This window comes from Bos indicus x Bos taurus, chromosome 6, assembly GCF_003369695.1.
Source record: "Bos indicus x Bos taurus breed Angus x Brahman F1 hybrid chromosome 6, Bos_hybrid_MaternalHap_v2.0, whole genome shotgun sequence".
NCBI classification, from domain to species: domain Eukaryota; kingdom Metazoa; phylum Chordata; class Mammalia; order Artiodactyla; family Bovidae; genus Bos; species Bos indicus x Bos taurus.
This window is the reverse complement of record NC_040081.1, coordinates 99,325,253-99,348,312: the sequence shown is the minus strand read 5'-3', so window position 1 is coordinate 99,348,312 and position 23,060 is coordinate 99,325,253. Positions and strand designations below refer to the sequence as shown.

Sequence of the window (23,060 nt, the reverse complement as noted above, 5' to 3'; positions counted from 1 at the left end):
AGAGGGGCAAACTGATAATCGCTTAGCAGTTCTAAGGTTTACCAAAACGTGCTAATTGGGTCTAAACACTGTGTTTGTTAGGACTGCAAAGGTATCCATGATGCCCTTTAGAGGAAGGGGAAAAATAACCCTACAATCTTAAGGCGACCAGTTCAAGGTCACTGAAGGAAGGCAACTGAGATCGGGGTCTTGAATGCCTCTGTCCTCTACGGGGTCGAAGCCCAAACACCACAGCATCCAGGAGTGTCAAAGCTGCGTAGTAAAACAGCTTAGCGTGGGCAGTCCTTTTGTACTCCAGCGGGAGTAAAATTAACGCAGCCTGCCGTCCGTCTGACAGCATCCAGCAAATGGGTGTAGGGTTAAGGAGAGCAGCGCACAGCTGTCCTTTCTCAGCTGAGTCTTTTTGAGAAATTGGGACCGAGGTGGGAGGTGGTGGGTGGGGGGAGCGCACCGCGGGCGAGGGGCAAAGGGGCTGCGAGAGAGAAACGGGAGTCGCTGGCTGAGGGCAGGACGTGGGGAAGGAAGGAAGCCGGGGTGTGTGCCTCTGGAAAGGGAAGGCTGTGGGGAGAGGGACCAGAGTGAAAAAGAGGGGGGAGGGCAAAGTCAGGCTGAGAGAGTCGAGCGCCCGCTGCCAGCAAAAGGGGGAGACGAAGCCAGCTGGTCAGAGTGAGGAGGGGGAAAGCGGGAAGCCGAGGGAAGGGAAGGAAGTCAGGAAAGAGGAAGGAAAGGCAGGAGGGTTCAGAGGAAGGAGCCGCTGCAATTTCTGCGGCCGGCTCAGTAGGAGGAGCAGGAGGGGAAAGAGGAGGATCCAGAGTCAGTCAGTCAGTCAGGCAGCAGCGGGAGGTGGAGAAAGGAGGAGGATTAAAGATGGCCACCAACCGCTGCGGGGAACGGCAACAGCCCCTCACTTCCCGGGATGGTCCCTGCGGGGCGGCCCGGCCTTGATGGAGAGGAGAAGACCGAGAAGCGCCGAAGCTGAGGCGGCGGCGGCGGCGGCGGCGGGGACCCAGCGAGGAGGAGGAGAACGACGCGGGGGAGCAGGGAGCGGGGCCGGAGAAGGAAGAGGAGGCGGTGGCGGCGGCGTCGCTGCCCCGGCCGCCTAGCGCCGCTCGCTGCACGGCCCCGGCCGACCGGCTCCCGCACCCCGTGGCCGCAGCCTCGATCGCGGCCCGCAGCCCCATCTCCCCCCCGCACCGCGGGGCTCCCGGGCCCCGCCGTGGACGCCGCGCCTGCCGCCCCCTCCCCGTCGCCAGCGCGCCCCCCGGCCCGCCACGGTCCCCGCTCCCGGCCGGGCCAGCCCGCGCCCACCCGCCCTCCGGTGAGTGCCCCCCGACCCCCCCGCCCCGCTCGCCGCGGCCGCTTTGTTCGTGCGGGGCGGAGGCGCTGCCCACTCGCGGCCCTGCGCACGCTGCCCCTGGGGGCGGGGAGGGGGGACAGGCCCCAGCCCAGCTGCCATCCTCCCCCGGGATCGCGCTGCCCGGGGCCGCCGCCGCCGCCGCTGCGGGGCTGGCGGCCTGGCCTGTGTCCTCCACCGCGGCCTGGAGAGGGCGCCGTCGCGGTCCAGTCGGCGTCGGGGTCAAGGGCTGCGGGCTGTGGGGAGCGATGCTGGGGGTGTTTCGGGGGTGAGGGAGGCGAGGGCTGGACGTTAACGCGTTTAAGCAGTGGGGGCGTAACCTGGAGGTCCAGGGATCCGGGACCGATCGGGGGCCCCTCCGCCAGACCCCGCGGGGTCTCGGCTCCCGGAGGCCCTCCCCCCCCCCGCCTCCCTCCGCCCCGGGCACTGCCGGGCGAGGCCTCCATCCCTCCGGCGCTGTCTCCGCGGCTGCGGGCTTCTCCTGGCTTATTTTCGAGCCCTGATCTATCCCCCCCCCCCCGCCCCCCCAAACCCCACGCCCTGTGCTGGAAACCTTCGTTTGTGCAAGCAACCGGAGATGCTCTCGCGGAGCGTGTTTGCCCTTTTTTTTTTCCTCTTGAACGGGGGATGCGGTGCCACAGCAAACATTCACGGTTACGGTGGGCTTTAAATAGCAGTTTTGACCTTCTCGACCAAAAGCCATTTGGCAGACCTGGTCAGTGTTTGATCCTCAGGGGCAGCGTTTCATTGATTTTTTTTTGGATTGAATTCCGAGATCCACGCTATTAGGTTTTCCTTTTTCTGAAATAATCTGATAAAACCGATTGAAAAGATGTTTACTATATATGTGAACCCTTGCCTCTACTTCCAGTGCCTTAAAAATGGTTGTTTCCTGTGGGAAAATGGTGCTACTGCATACGAAAAACTATTTTTTGTTCCGTGATGGGCATGAGTTGGTTAGTGCCAAGTGGTTTCTGTTGTCTGAAAACCAAACAATTAAAAAAAGAAAAAAAAAACCTTTTGCTTTGAGATAGCAGTAGATTTCCAGGTTGAAATTACTTGATAGCAGATTTGAAACAGTTTCCACCATCAGACGGTGTGACAAACAACATAAAACAGGACCAAAAATATGTTGATTAAAAAAAAAAAGCTCGATGTGCTAGTAGTGCATAGGTCAAGAAAAATATAAATCTCATTTGAAAATAAAACTTTAACGTGAACATGGGACTCTAAGCATAGGAATTAGTTTGATTTCTATAAAAGATATTTTAAAATACATACTGTATTAGATTGATTTGGGAACCCTTCCTACGGTATTTGAACATCAGTGGTGCATGTTAATGCTTGGAACCTTTCATTCTTATGCTGGTAGGTTTCTACTACCAGTGTCTTTATATGAGTTGATATTGATTCATGTAAAAAATGTTATGCTTCTAATTTAAAATTTCTGTAAAAAGGAGATATGAATTACAAACATGATGTTCTGGTCTTACTTGCAAAATCTTTTTTCTTTTTTTTTAAGAGTTAATGACAGCGTACTATTTCAGTATTATTTGGGTTCTCTCCTTTGACGATTCTTAAATTCCACTACTCAGCGTTGCAATTTTAAGAGTTTACATCAGGCATTTTCAATTTCATGCATGTGCTTTAGAAAGTCCTTGAATCCTTGGAAATCATATGCAGAATGTAGCATATATTTGCATTTTTTCCTGGGTAAAGAGTCCAGAGTCAACACATTTTCAAAAAGATCTGGCTCTGCAAAAAATTATAAGCCACTAGATATATAATTAAAGAATAAATCTGTATTTGGAAAATTAAAAATCTTAGGATTAGATTTGATAATTTGTTATCTTTCCCTTCCAGTTATGTCTAAGAAATGCTTGTTATTGAGGATTTAGCTCACAGAAGTCATTTTTCATGCATTCTTACTGAAGCCTTAGGAAAATGTGAATCCCATTTTACAGATGTGGAAGTAGATACTATGAAAGATGCTTGTTCAAAGTGACAGCCAACTGGTGGGCCAACAGTTGAGCCCAGATTGTCTAACACCAGAGCCAGCACTCCTAATAATAAGGTTGTACTCCTCTCTAAGTCAATGATAGCATTTGCTTCATGTTAAAATTAGTAATTGATGCTTGACTACCATAGAAAAGTGGATCGATCTGCTGTTATCATAACACAAAATACTATGGAGTTTTAGAGCCTCTGACTCTGAGTAGGAAGAGACCTTAGTGATACTAACCTCTCTTAATAGTACTAGTCTGAAATGACACTCAAAGTAGGGCTATTTCTACTGTGTCTTTGACAGGATTATCCAGACTCTGTTTTTAATACTTCCTGTGACCACAGGTTCATGTTTTCAAAAATGTTTTAAAATATTTTTTCTGTTTATGTGAGTTAAAATCTGCCTTCTTGATATTTCAACAGATTAGTTTCCAGTTCTTCCTTTGTATCATTTGTCATCCATTAAAGGATGAATAGATAAATAACTCCTATTCCTACATTTTTTTTTGTAGTCAGGTTTTTGAGATTAATTTATATGTGGTAAAAAGTCTTGGCAGACATATACAGTTGGCTTATCACCACCACAATCAACATATGAAACATTTCTATCACTCCAAACAGCTCTCTCCTGCCCCTATGTAGTGAATCCTTTCCTCTACCTCTGCTGCTGCTAAGTCGCTTCAGTCATGCCCGACTCTGTGCAACCCCGTAGATGGCAGCCCACCAGGCTCCGCCGTCCCTGCGATTCTCCAGGCAAGAACACTGGAATGGGTTGCCATTGCCTTCTCCGCCCTCTACCTCTAGCCCCTGCTAACTGTTAATCTAATTAATATCCCTGTTATCTTGTCTTTGTAGACAAGAAATTTATGTCTATATAACATAAATGAAATCATACAGTATGTATCTTGATGTCTTTCATTTATCGTAATACTTTGGATATTCATTAAGTTGTTTCTTGTGTCAGTAGTTTCATCAATGGTATGCTGATAAACTTGTAACAACCTGTCCTCCAAAGAAAAAAGTCCCAGATTGGTAGCATCTGCTAATTATTGCAGTGTAAACATGCTCATCATGGCCCACATTGAGCTACCTAAATCAGCTTGCAAAACTGAAAATTTAACAGTAGGCTGTCATAAGCTGTACCAGTCAGCCCCAGCACAGCACTAAATTTGTTCTTTTGTGTTGTTGAGTACCTCTCCATTACAATGAGGTACCACAGTTTGTTCATTCATTCATGAGTTAGACATTTAAGTTGTTCCCAGTTTTGGACAGTTATGAATAAAGCTGCTATAAACCATTATGAACAGGTCTATGGACAGGAGAAATGTTTTCAGTTTTCTTGAGATGCACCTAGGAATGGGATTACTGGGTCCTATGAAAGTGTATATTTTATCAATATTAGTTACTTCATATTGAACTGCCAAACTTTTCCAAAATGACTACACTGTTTTGAATTCCTATCTGCATCAGTGTAAGAGAATTTCAGTTATTCCTGTACCCTTGTTGGCATTTAATATTGTCAGTTATTGAAATTTTAGCTGTTTTATGTGTAATGGTCTCCTTTAATGGTTTTGACTTTTTAATTCTTACTTTCAGCAGCATTTGAACCAATGTAGAAAGTTTGTGACAGATATTGCTAAATAATTTTTTGGCTTGGTCATCAGTCACTATCTCAATATGAAGGCGGTAGCACTTTAAGGCTGTTTCTTTGAGCTTCTTATTCTACTGTTGGCTTTCATGTATTAAAATTCCTTTTATAGGGACTTTTCCTTGTAAAAGTCCAGTGGCTGGGAGTCTATGCTCCCAATAACAAGGGCCCTGGTTAGGAAGCTGGTTCCCACGTGCCACAACTAAGACCCAGTGCAGCCATATAAGTAAATAAATGAGTTTTTTTTTAATAAATATTTTTTTGAAGCTTTTATAATGAAACCATCACTGGAGAATTCTAATACTTAGCCCTTAACATTTTTAAAAATGTGGCTTTAAAAAAACTAGGTGAAGTTTTGTTTCTTTAAGGAAAATTTAGGGTTAAAAAAAATCCTCAAAATAATTATAAAGCATTTCTTCACTTTTTAGCTGGACTTAAAGGGAAAATAAGAGACTGAAATAATTTAAACATGTGGTCTTTGACATCATCCCAGGTGTTGTAAGGGGCATGAACCCATGAATAATTGTAGCATGACTTCAGTCTTTAGAAAGCTGACTTTCATGTAACGTTATGACATGCGTTACCCTTCCTTAAGGTGACTTTTGAGCAGAGACTTGATGCATTTAAGGGAGTGAGAGTTTTAGAGCTGGGGGAAGAGCAGGTACCGAGGCTCTGAAGCAGGAGGGTGTTGAGTGTTGGGAGAACAGTCGGGTTGGCTGGAGGGAGATGAGAGCTGAGGTCAGGGTGGTGGAGGCCCAGAGACCACGTAGGCCAGGACTCTTAAGGACTTTGACTTCTGCTCTCAGTGAGTTAGAGCCTGAAGTGTGTCCTGTGCGTGAACAGAGAAGTGTTGTCTCCTGCTTGAAGTTCCTATAGTGTGCCACCCTCTCCTGCCTGCAAGCTGGTCCTTGTCCGGGAATAGTGCTTGGTCGTCCTTCCCCTGTGGGTCCCCTTGGCAGCCTTTATCATACCTCCACTTAAAAGCTGCTTTATTTGTCTTTATCTCCTCCCCCTAGATGGAGATCCTAGATTTTTCTTTTAAACCTCTGAATTCCTGTTTCATTAGATGAATGCCTGCTGAATTATGGAATTGCTGAAAATGGGGTTAATCATTGACAACTGGATAGGAGATACCCAACAGTATTGCTCATGTGGACGTGGATTCTGTTTTGCTGACCCTGTGCATTTGGTGCTGGGGCAGTGAGCTGTGCATAATAGGTGCTCAGTAAATACTTGGTGCATGCTTGAGTGCACATCCGGGTGGTAGCGTCTCCTGGCTTTTTCCTCTCTTCCCCTAAGCCCATGGGCAGACTTCCTCCAAATCCCTTAGCATGTTTCCCTATGGGCTTATCCTTCCTCTGATTGCATGCTCAAGAAGTGCCAAATGCATAGGAAATTCACTCATTCATTCATTATAAACAAATGTAATAATAAAGAAATGTAGATTATTTCTCTCCAAGCTAAATAGATAGGGTTCCCTGCACAGTGTTTTGGTTCATTCTTCTGTAGAATGAAAACATTCACACTTCTGTTTTCCTTTCTTTAGAGAGAATTTTTGAGATTACTTTATTACTGGGCCCCTAGATCTTTAATAAGCAAGACACTGATTATTTAATAAACAAGACACAAAGTCTAGAATATCACTTCTATAAACAACTGAAGCAGGAGCCTTGCAGAGTGTGAAAAGTCTAGAACCAGAAATAAAGTCAGTGATATTTTGTAGGGTGTTTCATTTGGTTGAACAGGCAGTTATGATTGCTATATTTACCTGACTGTATGGATGTAGAGCTTTGGGATTTTGTACTGAGTTTGTAGAAATGTCAGGCCCCAGAACAGAGACCCTCAACTCTGACACATCTACGTTAAGCTTTTTTGTTTGTTTTGGCTGAGTCTGGTCTTAGCATCTTAAACATGCAATTGTTAATGGTATCGGTAACTCCACCTATCTCCGGATTCCTTGTTCTGTCTGATACTCCTGCGTGTCTTTGAACCTGCAGGAGAGGGACATTAAGAGATGATAGGTATTGTATCTGAAGAAGCTGCAAGACTTGAGGCAGAATATTTAAAGTAATGTCTTTTAGTGATATGAGTCATTTTTCTTCCTTTTTTTGTTAAGCCAAAAAATTATTGTGTACTTGGGCTTCCCTTGTGGCTTAGCTGATAAAGAATCCGCCTGCAATGCAGGAGACCTGGGTTTGATCCCTGGTTTGGGAAGAACCCCTGGAGAAGGGAAAGGCTCCCCACTTCAGTATTCTGGCCTGGACAATTCCATGGACTGTGTAGTCCATGGGGTCACAAAGAGTTGGACACGGCTGAGGAACTTTCACCTCACTTCACTTCATAGATTTTTGTGTGTGTAATAGATCATAAATATTGGATTATTGACGGTCACAGTGTTGTAATCCATTGTGACAAGTCTAGTGATAATATGCCCTGTAGTTTTTTTTTTAATATATGAAATACTTTGTGCATCTTAGCCCAGTTAATGGGGATGCTGTTTGTATTTTGATCAACTACACTGTGATTTCAGTGAGTGCTAAAATTTGGTTTGGGTTTTTTTTTATTGCTGTTTTAATGGTTATTTGTGAGTTGGGCCTTGGTTTTACTTCTCTAGTGGAATAATATTAATGTTAAATTTGTGCGTTGGTTTTCTTAAATTAAAAGAAAATTATTAACAAATTTGTTTCTTTCCCATAAATTTTCTTTATTAAAAAAATTTGTTGTCACCTGCATCTATTCGTGTGTAGTATATTCGAGTATGACTTGCTGTGCTTAGTTGCTCAGTCGTGTCCGACTCTTTGTGACCCCATGGGCTGTAGCCTGCCAGGCTCTTCTATCCATGCGATTTCCCAGGCAAAAATGCTGGAGTGGGTTGCCATTTCCTTCCCCAGAGAGTATGACTTGGTACAGTGTTAATGAAATTAGTTATTTTAAGTTTAATATACGTTGTTCTATGATCAGATGCTGTTGTAGCTGAGCAAACTTGAGACTAATACTCTGGCAAACCTTTTTATCATTATGCCAACTCAATAGCAGGTACTCCTAAGTATCTGCTATTGAAAACGGAATCCCTCCTCGGTAAAGTGAAGAGACCTATGCAGTGCTGTATTTACACGTCTTGATAAGACTTCAAGTCTAGATTAGTAACTTTGAGTCAACTAGACACATGTGAAGCCACAATGGATTTAAAGCACTACTGTACTGATGTTGGAGTTTAGAAGGCCAGTGAATGAGGACTTTTTTTTTTAATAAACTAATCATGGTTGTTTGATTCTTTTGTGTCGCCAAATCCCTTTAAAGTATTTGTTGTTACTACTTATAAAAGATAAGTGCCTATTTACAATGGTACTTCAGAGGCCCCCAAATTAAGAGATTTGAATTCCTATTCTGCCTTTGCCTTTTTAAAAAATAATGTGTATTTATTTATTTGGCTGCATCAGGTCTTAGTAGTGGTATGTGGGCTCTTCAGTGATCTGATGCGGGGTCTTTTCTTCCTGCCTCTTGGCCTAGTTGCCCCAAGGCATATGGGATCTTAGATCCCTGACCAGGGATTGAACCCTTGTCTCCTGCACTGGAAGGCGGATTCCTAACCACTGGGCCATCAGGAAACTGTTGTGCTGTTTGGTTCTTCATCTGTTGGCAGCCCTCATTACTGCAGGTCCCTTAGATAATAGTGATCATTGAGTTCTGACGCTTCTTTAACTTTCCTTGTTTCTTAAACCCTTGGTACCAGTGTTGTGAGAATCATCATGTTACATTCTGATTTTTGACATGTGTAATAGGTATATCCTCAGCACTTGATGAATCTGCCAGGCCCAGCTTCCTCTTCCTGTATAATGTTTCTTCCTAGCTATGTCCCTCTGTTCTCTGGCCAGTGTGGTCTTCAAGGAGGCCAATTAATCAATGGCAACCCACTCCAGTACTCTTGCCTGGAAAATCCCATGGACAGAGGAGCCTGGTAGGCCACAGTCCATGGGGTCACAGAGTCAGACACGACTGAGCGATTTCACTTTGACTTTTCATTTTCCTGCATTGGAGAAGGAAATGGCAGCCCACTCCAGTGTTCTTGCCTGGAGAATCCTAGGGATGGGGGAGCCTCGTGGGCTGCCGTTTATGGGGTCGCACAGAGTCGGACATGACTGAAGCGACTTAGCAGCAGCAGCAGCCTAAGAAAAATAGGAATCTGATACACAGTCATTATCTGATGTTAGAAAGTCATGCCAAAATTATTTTGTATCTTTTTTTCCTTCCTGGTGTGGAGGGTGGCAACTAATTTATTTGCACAGAATCTTTTAGTTTTATTGCCTTGCTCTAGGTAATGCATCCATACACATACATTTTGCTTTATAAATCATATAATTTAGGAAGTGATTAAGTATTGTCTATAGGACTCAATCGGAGAAGGCAATGGCACCCCACTCCAGTACTCCTGCCTGGAAAATCCCAAGGACGGAGGACCCTGGTGGGCTGCAGTCCATGGGGTCACTAAGAGTCGGACACGACCGAGCGACTTCACTTTCACTTTTCCCTTTCATGCATTGGAGAAGGAAATGGCAACCCACTCCAGTGTTCTTGCCTGGAGAATCCCAGGGACAGGGGAGCCTGGTGGGCCACCATCTCTGGGGTCGAAGAGTCGGACATGACTAAAGTGACTTAGCAGTAGCATAGGACTCAATACTTTAAAAGAATCTTACAGGTATCTTCTCAAAATATCCAAATTTCTTAGTATATTTTGAGTGTTTGAGTTTGGATGTGCAACTTACTGTTTTAATTTCCCTAACATTTATTCAATTTGAATTACCTTACTGGTATACATATATATATATATATATATTTTTTTTTTTTTTTAAAGAAATAAACTCAGGAAGTTGGGGAAATAGTAGAGTCCCACATACTCTTCACCTGTCACTCTTGACCAGTGGTAATATCTTATGTGACTAAAGTACAGTACTTATTTGAATTTTATTACTAAAATCACAGTGATTTTGCTAGTCTTAAAATGTTGACAAATATAAGAATGTTGATATTGTCGTATTCACTCCTCAGGGAGTGAAGAGGTTAGGTTCTGGGCTTTGTTTCCATAGGCAGCAGAATCCTGGGAATTTCTTCCTTGAATTTTCTATAAAAAGGACGACAGGTAACTAGGCAAATGGCTGATTATTTTCAACCCAGTAGGTCGTTCACACCCTGGATCTAGTCAGGTAAGATCAATCACATGTCATTCTTCTTAATTCCTTTTGGCTGGGCCTTTTTTTTTTTTTTTTTAAAGGATTTGTCAGTTTTTATTTAACTTATTCTCCATAGAAAGTAATAGGTCATCATGTGAACCAAAACATTTCATAAGGCATAGAGGATATGAATAACAATGACTTGGCATGAGTATATAGACATAGTTCAAAGTGTTGTACCAAGTTCATGAAAATACCTATTCACACCTACGACTTAACTACCATCGGCAATGTCTGACACCTCAAAGACTCTCCGTAAAATTCCAAAATGCCCTCAAATCTTACAAAGTGGCCTGGCTTTTTTTTATCTAATCACTACTATATTTGCTTACCAGAAACTTTCATTCTTACCAAGTAATAGAGTAGTAAAGAAAGAAGTACTGGGCAGTTAGTCAAGGGATGGTATTTATTAACTACCTGCTATCATTTTGTTGAATACAGAGGAGATTTCAGAAATAGAAGGGATGTTCTTAGTATAGCTGAATAAACAGCTGTAGAATATTACCACACATTGTGTAATATATTTCAGCAAATTTTATTCTCTCTCTAAATACATACACACTGGCATGTAATTGGCCTTCAGTATGCACTGAGTGAATGAATGTAGTTAGGTAATAAGCATGTTGTCAGAAAATGATGTAAGTCTTAAGAAAATAAATGTTTACTGCCACTCCTAGGAATTCTAAGACTATTCATTATCAAGTGAAAGAATGATAATATATGTTTTATTATGTTTCTTTATTCTCTTTGTCCTAGAAATCCCTCAGTAAATTCATAATCAGATCTTCTTGATTAAAGCCTGAATCTCTCTGTCTCGAAAGCCCAAGTTCTTTTCCTGTGGCACACTGCTCATTAAAACACAGTGATTTAGATGATATATGCCACAGTTAAGTAAACAAGTATGAAATAAAAATAAACTCAGTTATTTTTAGAAATATCATTGTGTGTTGATTGCCTAATAATTTTATTCAGCCTGATTTATTTGTGTGATGCCTCTAGTGACTAAGTTAGTCCAAATATAAAGGATTCAACTTGCTCTGGGAACCTAGTTCTTCTTTCCCAAAATAATACCCTGTAAATAGGTTCTCAAATGATGCTGTAGTGTTTATTAATAATTGTGTACTTTTTTTCTCGATTACTTATTAAATGTTTTATTGTTTGCTGTCCTGGGTGCTCTGGTATTTGCATGAATGTTTAAGACATGGATACTTCTGCTCTCAATAACTTTATAATATGATGAAGATAAGATAAACGCATAAATGTTTGAACAGTATACAATTAGTCTTAGTCTATCTGAGGGGTGCAGAAGTTTTGTGGATACTTAGCTAGTAGAAAGATTACTTGTAGTTGAAATGATTCAGATAACCCTAAGATGAGGTTTGATCTGAATATCAGGGGAATTGATTGAATTTCCTTGGTGAATCCTGTGAGATTTACTTCTATCAGAATTATAGAAAATAATAAAATCAATTGATTTCACCATTAATGAGTCAGATGAGGTCTCTTGGGAAAAAATTCGCCTGAATTTATTATTTACAAAATGAGGAGAAGGGAGAGGGATAAAGTCAAAACACATGAAAGCCTTAGTTTTACTCCTGAAGCCTTTTACAACTAGGTCACCATGAAAATTGTACTAAAAGACTTGTCTAGCTTATATTCTTTTTAAGGATAATTTGATCTGTTGGATTGATGACAGGTGTGCTTTGTATATTTCATTTGCTAAGTTCTGAAATAAATTAGATGTTATCTCTTTGGTCAAGATGAAAACTGATGTATTGCTGTTTTATTTTTTCTGATGTCTGGTCGTGTTTAAAGTATTTCTGTTGTCTTGGAGTGAAATAGCATTGAAAAAATTATTTTGCCATTGTGAAGTTCAGTGTGGCTAAGGTATCTAATTGGTGGCAGGCTTAAAGGAAGGCTGCAGAAGGAAGAGAAAGGACAGTGGTGGGGGGAGGGGGTGGAGGCAGGGGTTGGGAACGCCATCGGGGGAACATGGACAGAGAAAATAGAAAAAAACACTTCCCTGTAAAGGGCGCTTGTTCTGTCCAGGGTCACTTGGTATAGCAGATGCTGACCTGTACCTAGGCAAACCTGGAACATTTCCTTTCTTTGTCAAACTTTATGAAAAAGCAGAAAGCGCTGAGTTTGCTTTAGTTATACAATGAATACTAATGAAGAATGGTGTCATAACATGAAGTTGTGTTCTCCACCTCCTTCCCCACAGAGACCTAGATCTAAATCTGAGTCACCAGAGTAAATAAGTTCGGTGATTCCCAGCTTGAGTTAGCTTGCATAACCACCACAAGTGCTGGCATAGGTGTTTATATTTTCAGGAGGGTATGGAGAAGCCTGACAAGACATGGCAGCTGCTGGAAAGGCCTTTAGGCCACTGTAGCACCAACACACACTGGTGTAGTTGGGAAACAGGGGAAAATGTGTGCTGAATAGCATTTCTGAGATGGTAATACTGCAGTGATCTCTATTCACAGCTAGGAGGGTTATATCTTTCTTACAAAGCTTATTCCTTTTTCAGATGCACTTTAATTTTTTTCAGCCTAATACATTCATCAGAAATGAGCCAGTTATTGACTGTAGCCAGTATTAAGAGGCCTTCCCAGGTAGCACTAGTGGAAAAGAACCTGCCTGTGATGCAGGAGACATAAAGAGATGCAGGTTTGATCCCTGGGTCAGTAGGATCCCCCTGGAGAAGGAAATGGCAACCCAGTCCAGTATTCTGGCCTGGAGAATCCCTTGGACAGAGGGGCCTGGTGGGCTAGAGTCCATAGCGTTGTAAAGAGTCAGACACTGAAGCATGCATGTAGTATTAAGAGATCTTTAAGGGTCCCCATGTTCTACCCTTCCTTCTTCCTGCTCTGCTGCTGACACCCACTTCAGTGCAGCAGTTAATAGTTGTCTCACATGTCCTAATGTCATCTGACAAAGCGTCATTCCAGTCCAGTGAAGCTCTCTTAAGCAAGTGCTATTTTACCGGAAGGAGATGGGTTGCATTCCAGTAGCTAATTGTTACTTTGGTCTTGTTATTTAACAGCAGGTATGCGATGTAGATAGTAACCACACCTGGGTATGCCTTCTTGCGTTTTTGTTAAAGTTTAGAAATGCTCTTTCATACCCTAGTGGTGATACTGATTTGTATTTGAAAATTTTTTACCTCATTTTTCTAAGCAAAGGTAAGTACTACGCACAGGTTTTGAGTTAGACATTTGCATTTTGTTAGCTATAATCATTAAGAAATCAATTTTTAAAAAGCCCTGTTTTTATTTTTAAAGAAGTTTAAATATGGCAAAGTAGTAAAGAATGCTGTGGCTTATTGGAGTTACAATTAAAGCTTAATTTCATTATTATTTTCCTCATGAGACTTGAATTCACTAGGAAATGTCAATGAACAGCAATTTAGAAAATAAATTGGCCAGATGCCTGAAATAGAGAAGTTCTACCAACATAAACAAGCAGTAAAGTGAATTTTTAAAAGATAGATGTTCAACATAGTCTTAGATTGAGAAAAGTGTTGTAATAGTATAAAATTAGAGTAGAGGAAAATAATTTGCCGGGTGAAAAGTTAAAAGTAAATGAAATTAATCTATCACATGAGATGCATTTTGCCTTGTGTTTATCGACTAGCAAGGGGGTGTTTTGGGCTTCTCTGGTGGCTCGGTGGTATACAACCCACCTGCTGATGCAGGAGATGTGGGTTTGATCCCTGGGTCAGGAAGATCCCCTAGAGAAGGACATGGTAACCCACTCCAGTATTCTTCCATGGAGAATTCTGTGGACAGAGGAGCCTGGTGGGCTATAGTCCATGGAGTTGCAAAAGAGTTGGACACACCTTAGCGATTAAACACCACCACCACCTAAGCTACAGGTGTTGAGGATGAGTTCCCTTTGGTAGCCTGTGCCAGGGATAGAACAGGCAGAAAGCAATCTTCTTGATCTATTGTTAATGGGAATTCAAGGTGAAGAAGCACATGGAATTGTGGGGGGACAGGGAGAGAGAGAGAAAAATGAATGAATAAGTTCATAGATGTATTGTGTTGTTATTCAGTTGCCAAGTCATGTCTGACTTTTTTCAGCCCCATGGATTGGAGCATGCCAGGCTTCCTTGTCCCTCACCATCTCTGTTTGTCCATGTCCATTAAATTGGTGATGCCATCCAACCAGCTCATCCTCTCTCACTCTCTTCTTCTGCCTTCACATCGTAAATGTATACATACATTTATATGATTGGCTGTCAGAGAATTCTGTCTCTTGGCACTGGGCACAGATAATGGCCTGTTACCAGTCCTTGGGGTTGGAACTAGAAATCAAAAGTAGGCATCCGAGTCCTAGGAAGAGACCAGACAGGGACCAGACTGGGAGTCTCCAGAAGTGTCAGATCAGAGGCCTGGTGACAATAAGTGAGGGATAAACAGGCCTGAAACAGCAGAGAGGGTAAAAGTGGAACACAGTGGGTACCAGAAGAAGCTCGGAACCCTAGTTATCTAGTCCGGGATATAAAGGCGGGGTGAGTTAATGTTAATAGTGACTCCATCCAGAATTGAGAATTAGGGCTAGAACTACTAAAGCATCTCCTGTCAGAAGTCTGTATTGGTGATCTAGGATTTAAGTGACAGGAAAAGCAGAAACAGGCTCGGCTTGACATTTTTTTTTTTTTTATATTCTGTTTTATATACCATTTTGTAAGAACAGAATTCATTTCCATTGTTAATCAGTAATCATTCACTTTGCTTTGCTGGCACTTGCATGGGATCACGAGATGTAGAGAACTGCTGACACTTGAGAGCAATGTCTTAACAGGGAACTGGTGCTAAAACGATCAGACTGAAGCTTTGGGGTAAATGTACTTTCTTGCAAAATAGGAGGATATGAAAAAGCATGTTAGGCATGAGAGTTCTAAAGTCATAGTTCTGAAGGCAAAAATACACTCTGTTTAGTTTTTGAGCAGGGTAAGAGGAAGCAAGGAAAATGTACAGTTAGGGTCATTTGATGTTAAAATGAGAACCTTCCAGACCTTTTTAATTGCTAGAAGAAGTCGTAGTAGCATTTTGGGGGTTTCAATCAGCTGATACCACCTTAAGGGGGACTAAAAGGTATTTTTGGAACCCATACTGGAAGTTGAATAATGAATTGAATGAATGGGACTTGAGCAGAAGAAACCAGAGCAGCTCTTGGGAGCCTAGCAGCAGCAGAAGTTTTTATACCTTCTTTCCAGACCCCTGCCAAGGGGAAGTCAAAAGGCGGGCAGCCCTCCTAGCTGGTGTCTAGAAGGTCACCCGTTAGTAGCTTAACTACCCTTTTCCCTTCCCTGGTCTTTCCCCTCACTTCCTTCCCCGCTTGTATAAATGTCAAGATAACCCTGATTTATCCCATCCACAGAGGCAACTTCTCTAAAAGAGAGAAAGTCTAAATGCATGCCAGAGGCAGTGCCATAGGGCTGCCAATTCTGGGTGATGTCATGCTGCCCTGGTTCTGTGGTGATTCTTTCTTGATATTTTACAACTTTAATTCCTGCGAACTTGCTCTGTGCATGATTGGGGGAAAGGACACAAAAAGAAAATATATTTGAAGGGTAAGATGCGGGTACTTACCGAACACCGGGGATTAGGAAGTTAATAGTGGCTAGAGTCCTTAATATTGCATCAGTGCAGACCCCCTAACCTGTTTCACTTCCAATTTCATACCTTCTGCGAGCACCTCAGCTTATCAGCATTCTGTTCCTCACACACTGACCCAGCCCCTCATTCTTGAAAGGCTCTGAGCTCCTGGTGGTTCTGACTGTATAGGATTGTGATAGCTTCCACTAACCTTAACACCACACAGCACTTCCGGAACATGCTGCAGTGGATTCCCCTGGGTGCTCCTCGTGGTCTTTCCAGCCCCCACAGGTAGAGTAGCAGCTGCTCTTCCCCTTGTTAGTCATGAAGTGTCATTCTTTTTTTTCTAATTTTTAAAATCTTTTGGCCACACCATGTGGCATGCAGGATCTTAGTTCCCTGAGCAGGGATTGAACCCGTGCTCCCTTCATTGGGAGTGCTGACGAACTATCATTCTTATCCCATCCTGTAGCCTTCATTTTTGCTGGTTTTTTTTTTTTTTTTGCTGTCATGAGGAAATCACCCTGAATATGATAAGCTCAGCTTGCAGTAAAGTTTGTGTTTTTCTTTCTTTTTTTGTTGGTCTCCTGGTAGAAGTATTTCTTGGTTATTAAAACTTCTAGGTCAGCAGACTTCAGAGTTCATAAGACAAAAAGCAAAATTTTGAGAGAAGAAAAGATGCCACTCCACTATTACTGTTTGGTTGCTACATCCAGGATATTTTGGAGGTGGGAGATGGCTTATATTGGTTGGTGGTTCATAGCCTACTTTATATCCTGCAGGACGGCACCCCAAATTCAGAATCTTTTAGCTCTGGCAACAACTATTACATCAAACTTCCAGGTATAAGCATTGCTTCCTACTGTGGGGATAGCTGTGTCTGAATAAAAATCTACTTGATAAGACTTACAAGGCCCTTTGTGTCTACCCATTGCCATTTGAAGTGAACTCCTGGATCAGAGGCCATGTGGTTTATTTATTATTTTTAAGTTTTTATTTGTTATATTTTATTTAGACAGTCCTTTTTGCTTCCGAGGTGGCACAGTGGTAAGGAATCTGCCTGCAAGGCAGGAGACACATGAGATGGAGGTTCTGTTTCTGGGTGGGGAAGATTCCCCTGGAGTAGGAAATGGCAACCCACTCCAGTACTGCCTGGAAAATTTAGCTGTGCTGGCTCCTGGTTGCTGCATGAGCTTTTTTCCAGTTGTAGTGAGTGGGGGCTACTCTTCCTCTAGGTGTGCTGACTTCTCATCATGGTAGATTCTCCAGGGCTTTAGAGCACAGGCTCAGTAGTTGTGGTGTTTTGTTGATCCGTGGCATGTGGGATCTTCTAGGACCAGGGATCAGACCTGTGTCTTCAGCACTGACAGGCGGATTCTTTACCACTGAGCCACCAGGGAAGCCCCGGCCATAAGATTTATAGGATGCATTTGGTTATTCCTACATAGTGGTGCTGGCAGAGGCAGATTCAGAACTGGTATCTCTTACAGCGAGGGTCAGCCATCACCATGTCTGTAATCCAAGGGGCTGGGTGCCTGTGGAGGACTCACGCCAATGGCTTCTCGACAGTAGAGCAGTGAGGTCAGTCTTCGTGAGTCAGTGTCATGGTCCCTTGCGTAAGTGCTTCTCCTGCCACCTGGTTGTGATTATTTTCATGAAATCTCTGAGCACGGACTAGGCTGGCTGGAGAGGGAGTATGACCTGATCTGTGATGAGGGTCATCTTACCCACCCAATTATTAATAGGCTTTATATTTTGTTTGCATTGGCAGTGGCAGAATTCTGGTGAGGGATGTTTTTAGACCGTGGCCCTGTTGTGAGAGGTTCATTCAAATAGTCATTCCCTTCATGACTCTCCCTCTTAGTTTTTTCTCTGATGTTTTTCTTCCAGGCCATTGATCATGACATAGAAAAGGGAAGGATTGCAGGCTCTCTAGTCACTCTAAAAAGTGTCTGCCACAGAAATAATATATTCTATGAGTTCTCAAAATTTAAGCAAGATTTCAAGTCACATCCAATGGCTGTATTAAATTTTAGCCTATTTTTGTTTTACTTACATCTTTTCCCCTTTTGATTTCTTGTTTTATAGTTCTTCAGTCATAAAGGCCTCATTTAGAAACTTTGAAATTTTGGTTTATAGAATTCCAAAATGCCATATATCCTGTATTTGCGATGGAGTGTGTTTGTATGTGTTTGTGTATTTTTTTAAACATGTAATGTTTAAAAAAATTTTCAGTGTATGTATTTGACATTCAGGTGTTTATTGAAAATAAAGTCATTGCAGGAATTCGTTTTTTAATGTAATTATCCTAAAGTCAAATCTCTTTGCTTGTCTTATCAACATAAAGTTTCCATTTAAAGCTATAATTGACAAAAAGTACAATGTATCCTAATCTGAAATGTCTAGAATTCAGAGGTTGATTTGCAGTGAGGAATTGCAGGGGAGAGTCTTTATATATATTATTTTCCTTTGCTAATTTTAGGTTTCATGCCTGGGCATCTGCTAGGACCCTAATGCTATGACAGGCTCTTAAACAGGAGTATATGGGTGTATTTTCCAATTTTTAGTATTTGCAGACCATGTATATCATCTTTAGATTACTAGCTGCTGATGATTTTGTCATCCGTCAAAGGGCCCTTCAGTATCTATCTCTCCTCTCTTTTTAAATGAACCTATTCCTTAAGTTGGAGAAGGAACTGGCAACTGTCTCCAGTATTCTTACCTGGTGAATCCCATGAACAGAGGAGCCTGGTGGGCTACAGTCCATGGGGTTGCAAAGAGCTGGACATGACTTAGCAACTAATATACATTCCTTAAGTATATACATATAAGTGAAGAAATTTTAAGTGTACAGCTCAATGAATTTTCTCTAAATGAACCTGCTGCTGCTGCTGCTGCTGCTAAGTCACTTCAGTTGTGTCCGACTCTGTGTGACCCCATAGACGGCAGCCCACCAGGCTCCCCCGTCCCTGGGATTCTCCAGGCAAGAACACTGGAATGGGTTGCCATTTCCTTCTCCAGTGCATGAAAGTGAAAAGTGAAAGTGAAGTCTCTCAGTCATGTCCGACTCTTTGCAACCCTATGGACTGCAGCCTACCAGGCTGTTCCGCCCATGGGATTTTCCAGGCAAGAGTACTGGAGTGGGTTGCCATTGCCTTCTCCCTAAATGAACATGCTGAACCATTAAAAAAATAAAATGAAAAGTCTAGTCAAAGGCAGGGGAAAATATTTGCCAAACATGTATCCAGCAAAACATTTGAACCAGCGTAGCTGAAGAACTCTCATAACTTAGTAAGACAAAGAACTCTATCAAAAAATGGAGAAGAATTTGCACTGACATTTCACCATGGATATATGAATGGTCATTACATTACACACGGAAAGATACAAGTACATAGAAAGATGCTCAGCATCACTAATCATCAAGGAAACGTGAATTCAAACCATACGGTGATACTAGTAATACTATACACTCACTAGAATGGCTAAGAATCAAGTTCCACAGTGTTAACATTGGTGAGGGTGTGGAGTTGCCTCTCATACTTCACTGATAAAATGGTAGTGCCACTTTATCAAATGGTTGGTTAATTTCTATACAGTTTAACTTATTATTTACGAGCCGTAAATTCCGTTTCTAGGTATACATGTGAGAGAAGTGAAAGCATGGTCTTTGTTTGCTTTTCATGAATAATGACATTAACACCCTTTCATCTGCTTGTTTGCCATCTACGTCTATTTTTTTTTTGTTTTAGATGTATTGACATCTATTGCTCTTATTAAAATTAGGCTACTTATTTACCATTGAGTAATAAAGAGTTCTTTATATATTTTGGAGATACCTGTCTTTTATCTGGTATTCGTTTCACAACTACCATCTCCCAGTTTGTGTCTTCATTTTTAAAACAGTGTCTTTTGAAGCGCAGAAGTTAATTTGATAAAATCCAGTTTTCTCCAGTTATTTCTTTCATGGTTTGTGCTTTATATCTTATTAGATTTTTTTGCCCAAACCAAAGTCACAATAATTTAGCACTGTTTTATTCTAGTTTTAGAAGTTTAAGGTCTGTGATACATTTTGAGTTCAGGACTGGATGTTGTGTGATGTATGGGTTGGTTGAGATTCTTTTGTTTTGCATTTTTGCATGTGGATGTCCAATTGTTCTAGCACTGCTTGGTGAAGGTTTTTCCTTTCTCCATTCAGTCGCTTGAGATCTTTGTCAAAAATCAGTTGATCATGTATGTTTGCATCTGTTTCTGAAATCACTTCTTTTCCATTGATTTAGGTTTCTATTCTTTCACCAGTACCACACTGTCTTTATTACTGTGGGTTTATAATAAATCTTGTAATGTCACATAATATGTAATATGAGTGCTTCAATTTTGCTTTGTTTTGAAATTGTTCTGGCTATTCTAGTTTCTTGGCTTTGCTGTGTAAATTTTAGAATTCTGATGGTTCCCCCCACCTCCCAAAAAAAGCTACCTGAGTTTTGATTGGCGTTGCATTGAATCTATAGATACATTTTGGAAGAAAGAGTGAATCTAAGTAATTTTTTGATGTATTTACCCTCAGCCTGGGTGGAGGTAAGAGGGAGGGATTATACACAAATCTTGAACTCTTTCCTATAGAGTTTATTTTCTGTGGCTAAATAGGTAACCCTGGGTAATCTTTCAGTGTGTTATGGATATCAGTGTTTTCAGGTTTTTGAAGCTAGGACCTGAGGAAGGAGGGACATACCCATATGGATTGAGAGAAGGCAAAAATGAATCCTGTGGGGATGGATTGAAATTGAAAGTATCAGTGCGAATTTATTATTTTTGAAACCAGTATGTGTATGTGCACACATGTATGTGTGTATGAACATATGTGTCTATATATATTTATATGCATATGTGTATATGCATGCATGTATTTCATAGTAGTTCTGTCCAAGAAAAAGATAAAGAACAGTGGACATAGCTAACTCCCCATTGTGGTCTCTGATGTTAATCTTATTCCCAACACAAAGGAACTGGAGTTTTTCAGAGGAATGGCTGATTACAAGAGTACATACCAGATGAATCTGTATCTTTGTATTTTTTTTTTTAAGCTATAAAATAGAAATTTTTTCGGAAAAAAATGGGAGCATGTTACAAGCCTGTTGGAGGTCCTACTTTCTCAGTCATCAAATTAGTATAATAATGAACTGTGAATCATTAAAAATAGCAATTTGTTATCCATAATGTTAACAAACTGATAAATGTATAAATAGAGAAGGGAGGTCTCTTGCTTATAGTAGAATTCTGAATCCTAGAGGGAGAAAAATCATCATTTTACAGCCCTTATAGTAAATGGCAGAAAGAATCATAACAAAAATCTAGGGGTAAATATTGGTGAGAAGCAGGTGTCTCCCCACACATTATATACAAGGTATAAAATAGGGGTAATATATATTGGTGATATCCAGGTGAAGCTAGATATGATGCTCTGAGGGATACAATGTCATCTATGTAGTATTCCAGCCAAGACTATATAACATGAGTCTGGAGGAACCACTGGACAAAGCCCACACGAAGAACATTCTGCTTAATAATAAAAAGGGAAATCGTTTATGTTCTTTAAAAAAAAAAAAGTCATAAAAAACAAAGGCTGAAATCATGGGCAGCTTAAGAAAGATAACCACTAGCTGTAGAACCTGGCCCTGGACTAGATTATATACCAGATGCAGAGAAAAATACTATAAAATGATACCATTGGGTCAATTGAAATAAGTTGGAGTACTGACCTTAAATGCAGTTATTGCAGCCATGAAATTAAAAGATGCTTTCTCCTTGAGAGAAAAGCTATAACTAACCTAGACACCATATTAAAAGCAGAGACATTAATTTGCCGACAAAGGTCCTTATGGTCAAAGCTGTGGTTTTTCCAGTAGTCATGTATGGATGTGAGAGTTGGACCATAAAGAAGTTTGAACACCAAAGATGCTTTTGAACTGTGGTGTTGGAGAAGGCTTTTGAGAATCCTTTGGACTGCGAGGATGTCCAACCAGTCCATCCTAAAGGAAATCAATCCTGAATATTCACTGGAAGGACTGATGCTGAACCTGAAGTTCCAGTACTTTGGCCATGTGATGCAAAGAGCTGCCTCATTGGAAAAGACCCTGATGCTGGGAAAGACTGAAGGCAGGAGAAGGGGACGACGGAGGACAGACTGGTTGGATGGCATCACCAACTCGATGGACATGAGTTTGAGCAAGCTCTTGGAGATGGTAAAGGACAGGGAAGCCCTGCGTGCTGCAGTGCTTGGGGTCACAAAGAGTTGGACACGACTGAGCCACTGAACAACAACAGCAATGTTCAAATTACTGACGAGAACTGTACTATGGTTATGACAGAATATCTCTGTTCTTAGGAAATGCACAGTGAAGCAAAGGAGCAAAGGGCCATGAAATATAAAATTCATCCTCAGTTGCTTTAGGAGGGGGGAAAAACAGCTTGAGTCTGTCTTTGTGAAGGGAAAGAAAGTGCGAGAAAAGAGGACAAGTGATAAAACAAGGTAACATTAACAATTGGTGACTGAGTATGAGTGGTTATTTTTGTATTCTTGTATTTGGAGCTTTTCTGTACATTTGAAATTATTTCCAAACAAAATATTTGAAGCACTTAAAATATATCTGTCCTGTATTTTTAGGCTTTCCTTATTTATAAAGGGCTCGGTTCTTTGTCTGGAACAAGTTTGGAATGAACATTTTTATAATATTTTCCTACATGTTGGTGTTGCGGCTCTGCACACTAACCATTGTAGAATATGGTAATAGATGGGAAATAAATCTCACCCTGTGGACAGCCCGGGGAGGGGAATCATTTACTGTAGTGGTTGCTCTAGGTTTATGGACGTATTGGCTACATCTCCTGAAGTCTTTTGAGTTGTTAACTCTTATCTGTTGAAGAAATACTCTGATGATTCTTTTATTGACACATCAGGAATCTAGCTATTTTCCCCTGATTATTTAGATTATTTTCTTTTGTAAACCCAGAAAGATTGTCTTGTTTAGCCCTAAGGATGTTAACTATTCATTTCTTCATTCAAAAAATATTTATTGAATGCCTACTATGTGCTGGCCCCACCCCTTCCAAGCATTGAAGATGTAGTACCAAGAAAAACAAAGCTCTTGCCCTTGTGGATTTTCTGTTTCGCGGGGGAGGAAATACACAAGCAGGAATAGAACTGAAATAAGTAAATG

General features: G+C 41.4%; 1 protein-coding gene across 3 annotated transcripts in view; it reads left to right on the top strand.

Moving 5' to 3' along the window:
* The first annotated feature begins 1,254 nt into the window (after positions 1 to 1,254).
* Positions 1,255 to 23,060, top strand: part of WDFY3 (WD repeat and FYVE domain containing 3) — a 283,520-nt gene continuing 261,714 nt past the window's right edge. For 2 of the 3 annotated variants that reach the window (XM_027544940.1, XM_027544939.1), the window contains exon 1: positions 1,255 to 1,318. The gene's annotated coding sequence lies outside the window, so the exon portion shown is untranslated. The remainder of the gene's footprint in view (positions 1,319 to 23,060) is intronic. The other variant, XM_027544938.1, reaches the window with a different exon arrangement.